This window comes from Eurosta solidaginis, chromosome 3 (assembly GCF_040869045.1).
Source record: "Eurosta solidaginis isolate ZX-2024a chromosome 3, ASM4086904v1, whole genome shotgun sequence".
Taxonomy (NCBI): Eukaryota; Metazoa; Arthropoda; class Insecta; order Diptera; family Tephritidae; genus Eurosta; species Eurosta solidaginis.
The window spans coordinates 230716368-230731128 of NC_090321.1; the positions used below are offsets into that span (position 1 = coordinate 230716368).

The following is a 14761-nucleotide window of genomic DNA, read 5'->3' on the forward strand; positions in this document are numbered from 1 at the left end:
TACAAATTGCTTAGACAATATTATGTTTGAAAATTCTGTTATAGAATATGTTGACACGGCAAGAAATCTTGGCATTGTTTTTAACAAAACATTGACCTGGAAAGATCATATCTTTAGTACCGTAGGAAAAGTATTCGACTACTTTTATCCAAAGCGTACTTAATACCTACGCTCCTCTACGGCTGTGAGATTTTTTCTAACTGTGACACTGTGTGTAAAAAGAAGCTTAATGTTGCCTACAATAACATTGCTAGATTCGTTTACGGGCTGAATAGACTTGATCACGTTTCCTGTTATTCTGAAAAGTTGCTAAACATTTCTTTTGACAACCCTTTAAAGGTAAGAACACTTATTGCCTTACATAATATAATCTACACCAAGGAGCCACACTACCTATATGGAAGGCTTCAATTTCTTCATTCTACGAGGACAATGGTTCTTGCACAAGTTAAACACCGTATGCTAATTTCTGAACGACAATTCTTCGTTACTTCGATCCGTCTTTGGAACTCCCTTCCAACTAGAATAAGACAAATAAGTAATGCACTGCATTTCAAAAAAGAATTAATCTTGCTTTATAACTGACTCACCTCTCCTTCTTCAACTGACTCTCTTTACTGATCTTCTATCCATTTTTCTTGCCACCTCCTACTTTCTCTAAGGACAGAACATAATAATTACACTGGACCACGAATTTCAACTTAATCCCTTTACTAGAGACGCCGTTATGAAACTCGAATGTAAAATCACCCCTGATTTCGAAAATTGGGTTCATTTTTGATTCTATGGTACCGTTTTTGAGATATTTGCAATTTACTGTTATTCGAAAAAACCAAAAAGATGGCTCCCTTTAATTACGTATATCTCACGAACGGGTCAAGCAATTGCAAAAAAGTTTACAGGATCGGAAAGACGATAAAATTGCTATAAATGCATCATACATTGTTTTTTTCTCAACCAGATAGTTTTCGAGATATTAGCTTATTATTTCAGATTTTTGTTTTTTTTTATGAAAAAATATGAAAAAAATTAATCTTTGCGAGGGCAGCATTCCAAAACCACAACTTTTTTTTCAGATGTTTTTTTCTTTGCGTAAAGCTCTGTTTAATTAGAAAAAAGATGAGCTATCATAGAAGAAAATCGATGCAAAACTACGTAAGTTATAAGCGATCAAATAAAAATACCCAGGTTGCGCAACTTCACTGTATGTATACATACATATTTTAAAGGTATAAAGTGCAAATGGGATGTTATCCGGATAAACGAATAATACCATAACAATGATAATACTTTTTCCTTAAATAATTCAAATAGTACTTTTAATACTCGAATTGTTTTATAGTAGGTAGAGTGGTTGCATCGAAAGGAAGAGTGGTTGGGTTCGAAACCTGCTGTAGGCATGTAGTTATAAACATGTATTTCCGTCACTTATGGGTAATGGGCAGGTATATATTCAAAACTATAAGACACGGAAAATTTCTAAAGCTTACATCTAAAGCAGGCAGTATTTTCTTTTCCCGGATTCATATGAAAAGGAACCTTTCTGTATAGGTAAGATTTGATTTTTTCAATTTTATTCTTGTTCCGAGTATAATTATGAGTTAATGCGCCTTGGAACTTCATAACATCTGCAAGGCTCGCCGAAGATAGTTCAGTTCATAAGTCAAATTTCAAAACCGTGATTTATTAAAAAAAAAATAAAATGAGTAAAAGGACGCGAGAATTTGAGTGTAATAACGATCCAGATATGTTCTGTTTCATGTGTGGCCAATATACTATCATAAGGCGACGACGAGTGTTCTCAGATCATATCAAAACTTTATACTCCAAGTTATTTGGCATTGAACCTAAAAATGCTGAAAAACCATGGACACCGAACACTTTGTGTACATCGTGTCGAGTAGAATTGATTCAGTCGGAATCAGGACAACAAATAAAATTTGATACACCAATGATATGGAGAGAACCTACTTGCCATTCAATAGAGTGTTATATTTGTCAAACAAAAGTACTTGGCGTTGGAAGATCAAGAAGAGTAACCTATGCCAGCGTACCTGCAGTGACATTACCAGTACTACATTCAACGGCAGTTACGGATCCAGTTCCATTGTCAACAGTAATATCTGAGTGCGAGGAATCAAGTTGTACTGAATTTCGCATGGGACACGAGAGAAACGTTCTGTCACAAGCACAACTTAATGATTGGATAAGAGATTTGGAACTATCCAAGGAAAAGGCCAAGATCCACACTTCTCGTATGCAACAATTTAAATTTGTGCCATCCGATGTTAAGGTGATATATTGTAGAACTCGTCACAAACCATTTTCCAAATACTATACCAAGAAAGACAGTATATGCTACTTCAACGACATTCCCGGTTTGTTCAAAGAGTTTGGTCAAACATATGATTCAAAAGAGTGGCGATTGTTCATAGACAGCAATAAACTGAGTTTGAAGGCTATTTTATTGCATATTGGTAACAAACAGCCTTCTATCCCGATCGCACATGCAGTAAATACAAAGGAAACCTACGAGGAAATGCAAAAACTACTCAAATTTATCAAATATGAAGAGCACGATTGGAAAATATGTTCTGATCTCAAAGTCGTTGCAATGCTATGCGGTCTACAAAGTGGCTACACCAAGCAGTGCTGCTTCCTCTGCAAGTGGGATAGCCGAGCTCGTAAGGACCACTACGTCAGAAAGGATTGGCCGGAAAGAGTCGAGTTTACCGTTGGTGTGGATAACATCAAATACACCCCTATTGTCAAGAAAGAGAAAATTATACTTCCACCCTTACACATCAAGCTCGGTCTCATTAAAAACTTTGTTAAGGCTTTGGACAAAGAAGGCGAAGCATTCGACTATTTGAAAACAATATTTCCAGATATTTCTCAAGCCAAGATAAAGGAAGGTTTTTTTGTGGGACCACAAATAAAAAAGTTGATCAACAATAATCAATTCAAAGGACTACTCTCATTAGTTGAGGCAGCATCGTGGGAATCCTTTGAAAAGGTCGTTGCTTCTTTTCTCGGTAGACACAAAAGCCCTAACTACGAGCAGATAGTGAACGACTTAATCAATAATTATGCGAAAATGGGTAAATATTAAAGGCTTATTAAAATTAATTTCCCAAAATAACTTGTTTACCTAACTAATATTTTCTTTCCAGGCGTAAATGTGTCTTTAAAAATTCACTTTCTGCACTTACATTTGAGCTTTTTTCCGGCAAATCTTGGCGACGAAAGTGACGAACATGGCGAAAGGTTTCATCAACAAATGAAACTAATTGAGAATCGATATCAAGGATTCTGGCACGTCACAATAATGGGTGATTACTGCTAGTTTCTCATAAGAGAAACCGATCCTAAACTGAATAAGCGTCAAAGTAGAACACATAATTATTTCGACTACGTAGTAAAATCAAATTAAGATAAAGACTGTTAGAATATAGTATAAACATAAATAAATTTTAAAAAAAATTTAAAATATGGGTAATTTCATTCATAAATTGAACTTTTAACTAAATAGAAACAGAGCATAGCTAGATATTTCACTCTTCTTTATACCATACATACGTTTTGAGGTATACGTTGAAATTGCGCAACCTGGGTATTTTTATTTGATCGCTTATAAGTTACGTAGTTTTGCATCGATTTTCTTCGATGATAGCTTATCTTTTTTCTAATTAAACGGAGCTTTAGGTAAAGATAAAATATCTGGAAAAAAGTTGTGGGTTTGGAATGCTGCCCTCGCAAAGAGTAATTTTTTTCATATTTTTTCATAAAAAAAAAAAAAACAAAAATCTGAAATGATTGAGCAAAACAGAGTGTATGATGCATTTATAGCCAATTTTATCGTCTTTCCGATTCTGTAAACTGTTTTCCATTACTTGACCCGTTCGTGAGACATACGTAATTAAAGGGAGACATCTTTTTGGGTTTTTCGAATAACGGTTAATTGCAAATATCTCAAAAACGGTACCATAGAATCAAAAATGAACTAGATTTTCGAAATCAGGGGGTGATTTTACATACGCATTTCATAACGGCGTTTCTGGTAAATTTTGGCCGTCGACCAGTGTTATTACTGTACTACCATTGCAAAGTCTCCTTTATTCTTATTTCTGTTCTGCGTCCCTAGGCTAAGCTCTATAAAATTTATTGTAACCATTATGTCTTAGTTTACAAATTATCTATTGTTTATCTAAGTTATTGAAATATTTTTTAATTTTCGCTTTTGTTCTCTGTTACTGTTCTGACTAGCACTATAAAATAATTTTGCCAAATTGTTGTGTTAGGAAAAATTTAATAAAATACAAATACAAATACTCGGAATTTACTAAGAAATTACTTGAAACATACTCCAGTTTACATATAGTATTAATAAGGGATAAACACCAGAAATTTACTTTAAGGTGGTGACTTAAGTTTGAATCTGATATTATGCGTGGAAATTACTCAGAAATTATTGAATGCATAGTACTTTTCTAAAATTGGTTATTATAAAGGAGGGCTACCGGAATTTTACCAAATGTATTTACTTTCGATTTAATGGTGTTAGTGTCATTGAAATTGTTATGACTGTATAAGTAGTTTCGGTAGTCGATGTTTGCAGGGAAATATTCCATTTCACGTAAAATTTCATTATTTTTACCCAAAACTAACTTTTCGTCTCAGCTCTGTGTATTATGCAATGACTCAACAAAATTTGGTTACCAAAAAAACCAATCAGTCTGCAAATTACGCTAAATTACTCTTATTTAGAGGTCGTATTTATTTGTTGTATTTCAATAAAATGTAATTACGGAATTTTTCAAAATTTGCTTGTGTTGGGTCAACAAATTTACTTTATCAATTATTTCTTTACCAAATAAATTATTTACTATGGTAAAAGACACAGAAAAAAATTTCTTCCACAAAATACTTTCAAAGTTAATTGAAAAAAAGATGACCTTTTAAAATATCCTCTTTCATATAAAAGACAACTCATTAGACACAGGTCAGATTAAAGATTACATCGTTGATGAAAGGAATAAAAAAAGTTTCACAAGAATATGCCTGAATGAACCTTCTAGTGACCCAAAATAACAAATGTCTGGCTGTGAAGTTCAGCAAAGATTTTTATACTCAGTTGAGCAGAGCTCACAGAGTATATTAACTTTGATTGGATAACGGTTGGTTGTACAGGTATAAAGGAATCGAGATAGATATAGACTTCCATATATCAAAATCATCAGTATCGAAAAAAAATTTGATTGAGCCATGTCCGTCCGTCCGTCGGTTAACACGATAACTTGAGGTATCTTGATGAAATTTGGTACGTAGGTTCCTGGGCGCTCATCTCAGATCGCTATTTAAAATGAACGATATCGGAATATAACCACGCCCACTTTTTCGATATCGAAAATTTCGAAAAATCGAAAAAGTGCGATAATTCACTACCAAAGACGGATAAAGCGATGAAACTTTGTAGGTGAGTTGAACTTATGACGCAGAATAGAAAACTGGTAAAAGTTTGGACACTGGGCGTGGCACCGGCCACTTTTAAAAGAAGGTAATTTAGAAGTTTTGCAAGCTGTAATTTGGCAGTCGTAGAAGATATCATGATGAAATTTGGCAGAAACGTTACTCCTATTACTATATGTACGCTTAGTAAAAATTTGCAAAATCGGAGAAGGACCACGCCCACTTTTAAAAAAAAAATTTTAAGTAAAATTTTAACAAAAAATTTAATATCTTAACAGTATATAAGTAAATTATGTCAACATTCACCTCCAGTAATGATATGGTGCAACAAAATACAAAAATAAAAGAAATTTTCAAAATGGGCGTGGCCCCGCCCTTTTTCATTTCATTTGTCTAGGATACTTTTAATGCCATAAGTCGAACAAAAATTGACCAATCCTTGTGAAATTTGGTAGGGGCTTCGATTCTAGGACAATAACTGTTTTCTGTGAAAAAGGGCGAAATCGGTTGAAGCCACGCCCAGTTTTTATACACATACCGTTAACACGATAACTTGAGCAAAAATCGATATATCTTTACTAAACTCAGTTCACTTACTTATCTGAACTCACTTTGTATTGTTATAAAAAATGGCCGAAATCCGACTATGACCCGCCCACTTTTTCGATATCGAAAATTACGAAAAATTAAACAAATGCCATAATTCTATACCAAATACGAAAAAAGGGATGAAACATGGTAATTGGATTGGCTTATTGACGCAAAATATAACTTTAGAAAAAAACTTTGTAAAATGAGTGTGACACCTACCATATTAAGTAGAAGAAAATGAAAAAGTGCTGCAGGGCGAAATCAAAAGCCCTTGGAATCTTGGTAGGAATACTGTTCGTGGTATTACATATATAAATAAATTAGCGGTACCCGACAGATGATGTTATGGGTCACCCCGGGTCCACATTTTGGTCGATATCTCGAAAACGCCTTCACATATACAACTACCACCACTCCCTTTTAAAACCCTCATTAATACCTTTAATTTGATACCCATATCGTACAAACACATCTGGTCCACCTTTATGGCGAAATCTCGAAAAGGCGTCCACCTATAGAACTAAGGCCCACCCCCTTTTAAAATACTCAATAACACCTTTCATTTGGTACCCGTATCGTACAAACAAATTCTAGAGTTACCCCTGGTCCACCTTTATGGCGATATCTCGAAAAGGCGTCCACCTATAGAACTTAGGCCCACTCCTTTTGAAAATACTAATTAATACCTTTCGTTTGATATCCATATCGTACAAAAAAATTCTAGAGTCACCCCTGGTCCACCTTTATGGCGATATCTCGAAAAGGCGTCACCCCATAGAACTAAGGCCACTCCCTTTTAAAATACTTTTTAACACCTTTCGTTTGATACCCATATTGTACAAACACATTCTAGAGTCACCCCTGGTCCACCTTTAAGGCGATATCTCGAAACGGCATCCACCTATATAACTAAGGCCCACGCCCTTTTAAAGTACTCATTAACACCTTTCATTTGCTACCCATATCGTACAAACAAATTCTAGAGTCACCCCTGTTCCACCTTTATGGCGATATCTCGAAAAGGCGTCCACCTATAGAACTTAGGCCCACTCCCTTTTAAAATACTCATTAATACCTTTCATTTGATACCCATATCGTAGAAAAAAATTCTAGAGTCAGCCCTGGTCAACCTTTATGGCTATATCTCTAAATGGCATCCACCTATATAACTATGGCTCACTCGCTCTTAAAATACTCTTTAATACCTTCCATTTGATACACATGTCATACAAACACATTCCAGGGTTACCCTAGATTCATTTTCCTACATGATGATTTTCCCTTATTTTGTCTCCATAGCTCTCAACTGAGTATGTAATGTTCGGTTACACCCGAACTTAGACTTCCTTACTTGTTACAAAGAAAGTTGGCTGAGTGACCAAGGCTGACGTATATGTGGTAGCTAGATGCATAAAAGAGTTTCAGTTTCTGTTGACACTTTTGGTTAATGAACGATCTAAGCCGTATTGAAGCTCGGCCTTGTAAGTTGTATGACCCTTTTGGGTTGGGAAGAATTTATGGACTTATTCTGAGGAATTGCTAGGAAAATTGTAAATGTTATGCTCCGATCTCTAATAATTTGAGCAAGTGAACTATTACCATATGAATTGAAATTACACGCTAAGGTTGAGCGTCAGAATATGATTGTTTTTATTACTGAAATACTTTCCCTTTTATAGTAAACGGTCTTACAATACTATTACAAATATTATGTATAACTACATTCTATTTCATATGTGCCAAGTCAGCAAATATTTCTTATGACGTCACATTGACAAACAGGCACTGGCGATCGGGCATTCTGACCGGCACCTTTGCTTGTCAGTGTGACTCATTTAGCAAGGATTTACAAACAAATGCAAATGGATATGCTTGTTTTTGTCGGCATTCATACGACGTTGAACTCCCACTGTGTTGGGGTGAACACAATTTATGTGGGTCAGCATTGTAATATGAGTGCAATATGACTATGTGTGGTCGGTATTTAAATATGCATAAGAATGCATTCGCATAGGAGGTCATGCTGTGCATTGGCATACAAAGGGGTAATGCATAATGCTACACAAGGTTAATTTTTTTTTAAACGGTCTAATGTTTACATTTGGGCATTGTTTGGCGCTAAATAGTTACTGTTTACATTTTAAAATTACGATATCAACAACATGGGTAGCATGTGATTAAGTAACATGTGTTGCTACCTTAGGCCATGTGGCACAAAAATGGTACCTTTTGTTCAGATTTGGAAAGTTAGTCTCCAACCTCCCGATTTGGTCCATTTTATTAAAGGTTTTACGATTATGATAGAAGTTATTCTATGAAATGTTGATGAATTGCGTTTGAGATAGTTCTGAGTGCCAACCAACGCTAACTTCGATTTCTACCAGGAAAAACTGCTTCATATCTGGTTTATAAGTGGAAGAAAACTAAATAACAGAAATACTTGGTGCAGATCGGACGATCCGACACGTTCGAACAGTAAAAATAGCATTTACATAATTTACGCCTTATAAAAAATCTACTAATTGGGCTTTAATATAACAAGCACGAAAACAGCTTTGCGAAAAGATAGCCCCACATGGCTGAAGTGGAATCGGCCCACGTATGCAGGCAACTATTCAAAATGCAAAGATAAGTTACTTCTACCAGCCGTATCAAGATGCAGTAATCAGCGTGGAATATAAACGCAAAGACGGCGGCTACTGATTGTAAGTTTCAAAGGGAATCACGGCAGTTAATTTCCCACCAGGAAACAGTGCCCACATCAAACGAGCGAAGATGGTAACGTTTGGATCCAGCTCCAACAGCCCGCAATAAAAAGTGGTTACCTGACACTCATCGATAGCGTAAGGGAGTGCCAACGAAAGCGTAATATTTGTCGTGTTCCAATGGACGGTGATCCAGATCCCACTGTTTTCTTTTCCAAAATTTCTTTGACCTTAATTGTGTAAGCCATATCTCTTTCTTGGTTTTACTAGTTACCAGTCATGACTCCTTTTTTACTTCTGCAGTTAACTTAACATAGTTTTGCAGAATTAACAATATTAAAATGCAAAATTTACATTAAATAATGTTAGAGTCATATAATAAATATTGCATTTTTTGCATTTTTTTTTCGTTAGATGCCAGTTTTAAACACACACATTATTTTAATGAAAGTCAAAAATGGATATTGCTTACTAATAAAAAGCAAATCAGCCACGACGCCGTTTTTGCTTGTACAGTTAATTTGAAATTATCGTAAGATAATTTTGTAGATATTACATTATTTAAATGCAAAATTTACACCAAAATTATGTTAGATTCACAACAAAAATAATGCTAATGTTGCCTTTGTTTCTCGCTAGTTGTAAATTTCACATAAAAAATACTTTTCATTGAAAAAAAAAAAAATGATTTTGTATTTTTCGAAATGTTAATTTCACATTTTGGTGTTTTCTGTGCAGACTGGCATACTCTCGCAGCATTAGCATATTATTTACTTATTGTTTTAAAATATCCATCAGCTTTCCACTTAAAAGTTTAAGAATTGACTAAGATTGAATGTATCACGAATAAGCTTAGTCATTGCTTAAAGTTTTAAATCTTTTAGTCACTTTACGTATTTATAGTTTTGATCGTTTCTCTTACAAAATTTAGGTCCCAAATAAAAACTTAGTATGGCAACCGTGTTTAGTAACATTGTTATAAGAAAAACTTGAACGCATAATCAGCTGACATGATTTACAAGAAACAACAGCAATTTAACTTCAAAACAGCCTAGAACTTGGCGAACAATAAACATTTATTTACTTTTCATTTTGTCTTCAAGATATGAATGAAGTACCAAATAAAGACACACAAAAAAATTGAAAATTCGCAGACAACAATTTTTTTTTTTAATTTTGGTTTTTTTTCGCCTACTTCCTCTCAATTTCGTGACTTAAACAGCTGTGCAAGCACCTACCAATAGTTCTAAATTATTTTTTTTTTATTTTATATCACCTCCTTTACTTCCCTATGATTTCATTCGCGCTCTTTCTATGATGACAATGATAAATTGGGTGTGAATTATAGCTTAGCGCTTGACGTCTTTGTATACCGTTCATGACTTTTTTTTTTTTTTTTTTGTATTTGTAATCTATTATTTGATCGCTTTTTATTGTTAAAGACTTTCGCTTTTGTGTTAATATTTTTGGGTTTACATAAAACGGTACATAGTGAAAGAGCTTTGAAAAAAAAACAATGCCCGTCTGAGCCAATGTCTGCCACCATTAAATTGTTGTCCATTCATTCATTGGTTTGTTTCCATAATTTGTTTAGACAGCAAATCTACTTACTGTCCGACAGACATTCTTCAGTCAGTTGGCTTGTCAACCCAAATATTGGCTTTAAAACAGCAGGTGCAAACGAAATCGTGCAGACCAGACCGCGAACGGAAAAAAATTATGTAAATAGTCACAAAAAATATGGGGTCGCTAACAAAGGTTCGCTTGGCTGCTTGGTTGGTTTTTAAATTTTTAAATTCGATGAAAAAGAGGCGCAAAAATATGTAAACTTTGGCGGTTTCAGAAGATTTAAATAAAGAAACAGTGGCATGGCAAGCAGGACATATATTTTGTGTGTCGGGGTTGATTCTGGATAGGTAAGAGTTTAATCTGTTACAGTATCCAGATCAAAGTTGAGCTAGAGTGACGCGCGTTTCCCTATGGAGAAAGCGACCCCCCCCCCCCTGCTAGTTCTGGGTATTTTTCTTTGAGTACCGGATTTGCCGGACAATTCTTGGCATAAAGGTCCGACGCCAATTTGTGGGTATCGCTGAGGACCTGCTTGTGATTTTTTGCTTCATACGTCTGTTGTATTACCATCTAGTTATTATCTAATTTATGAAGTGAATTGCAGCGTTGCAACGACAGAGCTACGAATATAATATGCATTGTTCGTGGATATTCACGCCTCGTCCTCGCAAGAGCTGGGCAACGGAGCATGTAATAACAGGCTGATTTTTTCGTATCATCTTCCATACAACTAAAGCAGCTTAGGTTTTCAAAGATATTAAGACGGACTCCCATTTAGAAGTGCTCCGTTAGCACAAAAAGGCCTCGACTGCTGTCAAGAGATGGTATCAGCTCGGCGATGTGTTAGCTGGAGCAGAGACCTAGTGGCGAGCGGAAGCCCAAGCTTTTACTAACATCCACGTACAGTTAACATTTGGCTGCTTGTGCCAAGAGATCAATGTGACAGTTGCCTGACATTTCCTTATGCCCTAGCACCAATAGCATTTTGATCAACAAGTAATTATTGAAGTCAAGCAATCCCCGATGGTCCACCACCTCGCGGTGGCAGAGATCAGAGACCTCCGCACAAAAGACTCTGCAATTTGGCACGCAATATTTGCGGCTGCTACCCTCTCCACCAATCTCTCAAATCCATTCTTAATCCTTCCTTAAATAGAGTCGCCAAACTTCTACCACATACTAGTTTCTCTTCTTCCCTTCCTTCAGGGACAATGAGTGGCGAAACTAAAAATCTTTACTTGCCTGTTTGATCGGATTCATTGAGTGCCCATGATTGACAAGCTTGTATTCCCCGCCTAACAGCCTTATTGCAAACCGAACTGCGCCCAGGTTGTCAATCGGGTACAAATTCAGCATGGAGTAAAAGTGAAGGTATTGTACGAAGAACTTCACCAATCACTGCACTACCTCCATCTTCTTGACTGTGTGGAAGAGGAGCCTAATTATGTTCATCAGACCAACACTTTCTAGAAAGGTATCGGTTTATTTTAAAGAACTTTGTCCTGGACAAGTATTTCCGGACCATCAGCATAGACCATCACAACGCATCTGCCGCCCTTGCGGTGGGAAAAAGGAACATTTCTGTAACCTGCTTTTTAAATGGCCACCGATAGAATTTTGCTGAAGGCTTCTTCGACATCAACAAGGGTGCCAAGCATATTGGATGAATATGTTGTGTAAGCGCCTGTGGAGTTTTTGCGACAAGTGCGCTCTGTCTCATAGTCCACCGATTCAGAGTAGGTGGTGGCTGAACAGGTAGTAGGATAAGAAAAGGTGTTAGTGTCTTGAGAAGAGCTTTGTCGGCTTCTTATCGGTAACAACCCACACCGTCAAGTTGTTGTTCTATTATCGGCTTATTATTGACAGCGAATAATAACTTACTTAATTGACTTCTTACCGTTTAAACGACTATGGTCATCCAACAAGGCACGCCAGACGCTTCTTCTCTGGGTTAACTGGCGCCAGTCGTTTTTCACCTGGTCCTTCCCTCGAAGTGGGGCCCGCTCTCTTCCTCTACTTCCACAGGAAGGTTCCGATAAAAAAACTTTCTTAGCCGGAGCATCATCTTTCATTCGCAAAACATGGCGTGGCCGCTGCGTTTTAATTCGCTGGACAATGTTGATGTATGCGTAAAGCTCGTACAGCTCACCATTAAATCTTCTTCGGTACTCCACCCCGCCAGCGCGTTCTTTAGAAGAACTTTTCTCAGGAACACACCCAGATCCGCTTAAACTGATGTTGTCATGTTTCATGCTTCTGCACCATATAGCAGGACGGGTACGATAAGAGACTTGTAGAGCATGATTTTCATTTGCCGAGAGAGGACTTTACTTTTCACTTTTCAGCGAATGATTACCGTCGAGTTTTCGATTTGTTATCGACGAGTTACAGATAGATTGCATATTCAAGTTTTATGGGTATCTGTTCCATACCAACGGGTCGTCGTCAACAAATCAATAACATGCCCATAGATAATCGGCTGAATAAACTATCCTATAACAAATCGATAAATTTTTATAACAAATTGGTAGCAAACCGATAGTAAACCGTTAAGTTTTCGAAAATAAATTGATATATTTTTGTAAAAATATCGATAAATAATCAATGAATTTTCGATAATCATTCAATAAGTTTTCGAAATGAAACCGATAACTTTTGGATAAAAAATCAAGCCTATAAATTGCTAGCACTACGATAACAAATAGATAACTTTTTGGTAACATATCAAAAAATAATCGATAACGAATCGATAAATTGTCGATTCATCTCCTTTCCTCAGAAATAATTGAGTTTCAAAACAGTTAACTGTATAAATAATTATATTTGAAATATTCCATGTATTTTGGTATCAATTCGCTGCTAAGATTTACACATTTACAACATTTCTACGTACTTACACATCACCAAGGCAGCTGAATATGCAATTATAAACAAGCAATCAGTGAAAAATCTTACATGAACGTATTTAGCTAGTCACATATACATATGTAGGTACATACATATATGTATGTTTAGACTTTTGTTGCTCCCCACGTTAAAGCTTAGTTCGGAAAGCTTAAAAATATGTATGCAGTTGTTGGTTTTATAGCTGTCGGAATCCCACAATTCCGACGTAGGCTTATCGCCTAAGAGCAGCAATTGTCAACATTATTCTATCTTATCTTACCATTTTCCGTTCATTTCAGCGAATTAGGAGCATGGAAAAGGGCCAATGACCCACGGTTGTCAGTTGGGAGGGCAGTGCGGTACGTTCTCGTAAATCCACACAAACACCAACAACGCTAGGACACGTATAGTCATAATAACCTCAAATAATAGTTTTAAATGCATATAAATACCTGAAACTCTGTAGACTTCACTTCAAGGCAACGATGGTCCGACGAAACCCGCACGTCGTCAAAGTCTTCTCTCGGTGGCATGGACCGACACAAATACGGTAGTAGAGCAGATTATATGGCGAGAGAACGATAATGTCTCACGTGCTGTATTTCCCATATTGTTTTTCGTCTTTGTACTACTCTATTGGCCGATATTGTTGATCCTAGGATTCAAGGAGTTCCATAACACCACCAAGTTTTGGACTCTGTTAAAAAGCAGTTTTATCCAAATATTTATATGTGCATACATTTGCATACGTTTTCGATCTGCGCTTATAAACAACTAATTTATATCTACTTACCTACACGTACATATGCATATTTTAATTTAGAGACTGAAGAATTAACATAAAACTATGCTAATATAATAAATTTTCGATATGACATAAATAACGGCTATGTTATCTAAGTACGTTGATTTTTGAGATGATTTCAAGCACACGAAATTTTTTTATGCTGTTATCTCCAAACTTTTCATTACTATCGATAATTATTAAGTCATCGATAGAAATCAATCATCTTTATTATAAAATAAAAATCGATTATATGTAAATACTAAAAACTTTTAAGAATTCCATAGTCGAGTAGCGATATCGATTATTAGGTACTGATTTTTTTTTTCAATGGGCTACTGTTGTTTAATTAGGCCCGGTTTTTCAGTACAAGATCAACTTAGTTTGGCAGTTAAACTACGCTTAAACGTCATTTGCAGTTTTACAGTCAACACTAACTGGAGTTTAATCTAAGCGGCCGATCTGGCAGGGTTCAACACTAGTTAACCTGTCAGCTGTTCGTTCTTGTTTATTTTGATTGCAAAATATTAAATTATTATTATTATTATTATTAAAATATATCTATACTAGTTTTTGACATTTATAAGCGAATTAATTTATTTATACGGAGATATTTATATTGATACATTTTACTTATTTATGGTCAAGGCACAATGAAGTGTTTCATATATGTAGCATATGCGTTCAACACAATAGCCGTGTTTTTTTACATGTATATACATCTACATTTGTGGGTAAAAAAATCGCTTCTCATCAC

At 35.7% G+C, this 14761-nt stretch overlaps 1 protein-coding gene across 7 annotated transcripts in view; it reads right to left on the bottom strand.

The window, feature by feature from the left end:
- The window catches only part of Pka-R2 (cAMP-dependent protein kinase type II regulatory subunit), a 405682-nt gene that overhangs the window by 305216 nt on the left and 85705 nt on the right, over window positions 1-14761 (bottom strand). The window lies entirely within an intron of this gene.